Source organism: Sarcophilus harrisii, chromosome 4, assembly GCF_902635505.1.
Source record: "Sarcophilus harrisii chromosome 4, mSarHar1.11, whole genome shotgun sequence".
NCBI lineage: Eukaryota > Metazoa > Chordata > Mammalia > Dasyuromorphia > Dasyuridae > Sarcophilus > Sarcophilus harrisii.
The window spans coordinates 156,221,679-156,227,678 of record NC_045429.1 but is presented as its reverse complement, the minus strand read 5'-3'; positions in this window follow the sequence as shown (position 1 = coordinate 156,227,678).

Genomic DNA, 6,000 nt, shown 5'->3' with positions numbered 1-6,000 from the left:
AAAATTCATAAATTAAAGTTAGGTGTTCATGTTGAAAATTATCTTTACATGTAATTGGAAAAAATAAAATACTATTAAGTAAAAAGACAAAAAACAATTATTAGTCATTTAATCATCTTGCTGAAGTCTCTCCTCGCTTTAAATTTCTTTTCCCTTTTCTCCCTAAATCAAATGAGATAATATTTACAAAAAACTTAGAACAATAACAGGCATATAGTAGGTGCTTAATAAATATTGTTCACTGCCTCCTCCCCATATCATGATTCTCTTTACCATCTACCTCTATATAGTACTTACAGCATTTTTGAAAGATTCCAGAGTTTGACCAGGACTTCAGAGGTCATTTTATTCAAATCTGAAATTTAACAGATGATAAAGCTATTTTCTCTCTATTACTATGTGACTGGATCATTTTTTTTTCCTGGCCACATAATTCTCTTACATCTCATCAAATCTGTTGTATTGCTTCTCCTGCATAACTGCTCACTTGTCAGGTGCTGAAGTCTAGTTACAACAAAGTGCTTATCCATTGCTCTTTGAATGATCCTTAATGTGACTTCTTTGAAGACTATGACTCTCAGCTACACAACATCACTAGAAGAATATTGATGTTTTTAAGAGGCCCTTTCTTTCAGGGAGAAGATTGGAATTTTTCAAAGAATTGTTATAATTACCCTAAGGCAATCTGGCTCACTTTTTTCGTTTTTAGTTTTGGACCCAGAGTGGAAATCTATATTTGAAATGTATATTTAAGATATATATATATATATATTAATGAATAAGCTCTATGGATTATTCAATCAACTGCATATCATAATTTAGATCATGAACATTCTTTACCCATTTGGTTTTTCTTATATAGATTTTTTTTTTTTTGTATGAGGCAATTGGGATTGTGACTTATCTAGAGTCACACAGCTAAGAAATGTTGTGTCTGCATCTGAATTTGAACTTAGGTGTCCCTGTCTTCAAGGTAGGTGCTCTATCCACTGTGTTATCTAGCTGCCACTTTTAGGTAAATTTTTGGCAGTGAGATAGTATGATGATAAAGTACTGAAATCAAGAGTCAGGAAGGCCTATCACCTATTCACCCTATCAACAGTAGGCACTTAATAAACATTTTTTGACTCTGACTGAAGAAATGAATCCAAATCTGGCCTTAGACACTTAGAACCATGTAACCTTATGCAGATTACTTAACCTCTGTCTTCTTTAGTTTCCTCATCAGTAAAATGGGGGTAATAATACCAATCTTTCAAAGTTATGAAGATAAAGTAATATATGTGTAAAAATTCTTTGATCTCAAAGTAATATATGAATGAAAGCTATTATAAGCATCATCATCATCATTATTGTAACTTTTAAGTATATGTCATTTTGGAGACTGTTCCAGGATTTGACCTAATTAATACGACATGCACAAAGAGAAACAGAAGACTACATACATATAAGGATTCTGTCACTGGGTATTTTTTGATAATGGCAAATGTCTTTGGTGAGCTTACATCTATTGTGTGTCTTGCACATTAGTAATGAGAGGTATCTAATCCATGTTGTCCTTTCTATTAAAGAGTCTTAAATGATTTTTGACATATGTATGCATGGGAGATTCTTGTTGAAAACATAAAAGTGCCATTTTGTTCTATTGAATAAAATCCTTTTTATAATCAAAAACAGTAAATACAGTGGGATTTCATATTCTCCACACCTTTCACTCAGTTGTGTGACTGTAAAAGATGTGAAGATGTGATCTGCTGTTGGCCAACACAACACAAACTTAAATAGACCTATTTAATTCATCAAGGAATCTAATTAGCTCCTTGCAAAAGAAGATAATGAGATTCTTTCAGCAATAAAGCATATTCATAGTTACTGAGGAATCAATGAAGTGATGAGTACTGCCCCAGAGCAAACTCTGTATTTATTAAAGAACACTATATATATATATGCAGATAAATATTCTTGCTATTTATTCAGTGTCATAAAGTTTACTGAATTTAGAACACCTGAGCAATGTCTTTGATGTCAATGAGTAAAGACATAATGCTATTGGTGACTTTTTTAACACAGTTTTATTACTTATATATTTTTATTACATAGGAGAACAACTATATTAATGCTATTTAAAAATCACTTCCCTGAAGAATGGCATTTTAAATACATTTATTAAGATTGAACATCAATACATAGTTCTGTTATATTGAAATAGAATATCCCTCAGGAAAAGAAGCAATACAGCTAGTCGAGAATCATTAATATTAGACAGCTAAAAGACAGCTGTTTATAAAGAATTATGGATATATTAATAATATTTAAAATTCATATCATGTTTTGAAGTAAAGTATGCCATTAATAATGTCATTGTCATTGTTATTACCTGACAAATATATATTCATTAAGCTAGTATTAACTCATTTTTCTAGATTTCACTAGATAAAATACTAGAGACAAATTTTAGGCTTCAAAGAAACTAGTCATTAATCCTCTCTGAATGGAGAGAATGTTGGCAACCTAGGGTGATTTAGCCAAAACATGACAATTAATTTTTGTCAATATTTTAAAGATCTCTAATTTATTCAGTGTGGGTTCCCCCTTTACTGACAGATTATAATGCCTTAATAACTTGGTAAACATTTTAGTGATGGAGAAAAAAATTAATCGTCAGATACACCAGCTTCTTTTTTTTTTGAGGGGGAGGGGGGCAAAGGACCCCTCCGCATGTAGTTGGTACCTGCATGATAAACATATAATCCAACACTGAATTTATATATGAAGCCTTTGAATGTTGCTAGGACCTATAATAACTTGTGTTCTCTTGGCATAGCCTTGAAAAATCTATATTTCTGAGCCATGATAAAGCAAGTATCAAAAGAGGACTTTTTGATTGACTGTGTAATCCCTCAAAAAACACCCACAGTGCTCCAAAAGCCCAGACAAAAATTATAATAATTTGTAGAATCAAACTCTAGTTTAAATTAAAGTAAAATACAAAATCAAATAAAATCGGACAATACAGACAGAATAATAGCTAGGACTAATAAATGATAGAAGCACCGAGTCAGAGTTGAAAAAGTACTAACACCCACCATATATAGGACTTTCACCTTCCTCTGGCTCTAGTCTCAAGACTTCTAAGACTACCCCCACCTCTGACTATCTGAAAGCAACTGAATCCATGCCGTTTTTTGACTGCTGCAATATCTGCAGAAAGATGCCTGTCTTTAAGAGATATAGATTTCATCATCTGCTTCCCTTGATTTCACTGATTTTTTTTTTTGTACCAATGACACTATCTAGATAAGATTTGGGTCATCTGAAAAATCCTCCAAATGCTGTTAAAATGGGCTAAAAAGGTTTAAACTGGCACAATTTCATCAAACAAGATGGCTAGGGAAACCTCTATAAGCAAGTGACCAACCACAGTAGTTGTCTTATTGTGTTCAAAAAGAGCTATTTATAACAATAAAAAAGTATTTAATATTTAATATCACCTATATTGTTGACACTATAGGATTCTATTTAGCCTTTCTATGTTCTTTGAATTCTTTTGAATCAATGTATTCCATTACTCCCTTCTACAGGACTACATCACTGAAACTAAACAACAAGCTGTATAACAACCCAAGACATCAATAATCACACTGATGTCAAAGTCTACAAAATCTTAGATTATTGAATATAACACCACCAGCTCCATTGTCTGATCACATGGGAGAATTATTTGTCCAAGAAATATGGCAATAAACACGTATAGGATTTATGTCACAGGGATTCTGAGGAGCTGGACCTTCCGCACCCTCGCCGGGAGACTCAGGGAGGAAAGACTAATAGCCAGGTCATCACAATGAGGACCTTTGTCTAGCTTTAAAGAATGATAGAGAAGAAGGAAGACCTGTGTTATAAGTTCCCTATAAATTCTCATCCTGGCAAGAGATGGTGCTACTTCCAAAGGATATACAAATAAGGGTGTCAAACTAAAGATCAGTGAGTGTATTTTAAAGTCAGCCAGGCAGACTAGTCAGAGTAGTCCTGAGTCACTTTTTTTTTTAATTTGCTTAATATCTTTATTTTTTTATTATTATAGTTTTTTATTGACAGAACATATGCATATGCTTGGGTAAATTTTCAACATTGTCCCTTGCAATCACTTCCTTTCAACTTTTCCCCTCCTTCCCTCCATCCTCTCCCCTAGATGATAGGTAGTCTCATACATGTTAAACATGTTAAAGTATATTTTAAACACAATGTGTATATATTTATATAGTTCTCTTGTTGCACAAGAAAAATTGAATTTAGAAAGGTAAAAATACCTGGGAAGAAAAACAAAAATGCAAGTCCACATTAATTTCCCAGTGTTCTTTCTCTGGGTGTAGCTGGTTCTGTCCATTGTTGATCAATTGGAACTGAATTGGATCTTCTCGTTGCTGGAGATAGTCACTTTCATCAGTATTGATCCTCATATAGTATTGTTGTTGAAGTATATAATGATCTCCTGGTTCTGCTCATTTCAGTTAGCATCAGTTCATGTAAATCTCTCCAAGGGTCTCTGTATTCTTCCTGCTGGTCATTTCTTACAGAACAATAATATTCCATAACATTCATCTACCACAATTTACCCAACCATTCTCCAATTGATGGGCATCCATTCATTTTCCAGTTTCTAGCCACTACAAACAGGACTGCCACAAACATTTTGGCACATACAGGTCCCTTTCCCTTCTTTAGTATCTCTTTGGGGTATAAGCCCAGTAACAGCACTGCTGAATCGAAAGGTATGCACAGTTTGATAACTTTTTGAGCATAGATCCAAATTACTCTCCAGAATGGTTAGATCCATTCACAGATACATCATTGTCCCAGTTTTCCACATCCTCTCCAACATTTGTCATTATTGTTTCCTGTCATCTTATCCAATCTGACAGGTGCCTGAGTCACTTTCTTAAAAGACAACAGAAACCTTCAGATAACTGATGGAACAAATATTATCATGGACTTCCTTCTAGGTAGCATAATTTTAAAGTCCAGACTAGCTCCCTGGAGGCCTCAGGATCAGCCAGAGCCAGGATAAGCAAAAGTCCTTGGTCTTCAGGGGTAGAGATGAAGGAGATAGACAAAACTGCTAGGAGTTTTGCCAAGGATCCCTCTTTGATTCTAGAGTCCAGAATCTCCACACTTTTCTCCTCCTCCTCCTGCAGTCAAGTGCAGTTCTTTCACCTTTCTCACCCACCCCCTAATCTTACCTACAATTCTCTTAACCCCAAACACTGAACCAGCATTAACTGGGAGAAGAGCAATTCCAAATATATGCTAATCGTCATTGTCGAATAGGTAATTAGCCTTAAGTGTTTGGTTGTCTGATTCAAGTGTACTTATTCAAAGTTTCAGCCCTTTACACATAACAACATTGACTACAGAAATCTCTGCTGCATTAACCCATTAATCCCAATGTTACTCATTAGATTTCTTAAGTGCTATCAAGACTTTGAGTCTAAAAACGATATCTCCATTTATTTACACTACTAATTGGCAGCCTGGTGATAAACATGATCAACTGATTGTATAGTAAGTTTTTAAGACATACAGACTTAAATGTCTCTAATGTTCTTTATCTTATAATTGATAAAATAAAATATTATTATTATAACAAGTATAAAGTTTTCTATGGTAAACTTGTACTGTTAGTATTCTGGGAAGTCGTTTTCCTGAAAATGAATGAGTAGACCTGGAATTCAACCTGAGCATGATATAGTTACTCATTAGTCACAGAACATAGTGCTCATCTCTACTCTGCAAATGGCCTAATACCCAAAGACACCAACTTATACAGAAAACAAGAACATGATATTGGAACCATAAACTTAAAAAAAAAATAGACATTTTATTATAAAGAATTGATATGAGAGAAACAGACTTCAAGAATGATGGCTCTTACCATTGAGGCAACATTGCTTCTAGTGATAATGATTTGAAGCCGTCACATTTACTATCAGCATCTACTCA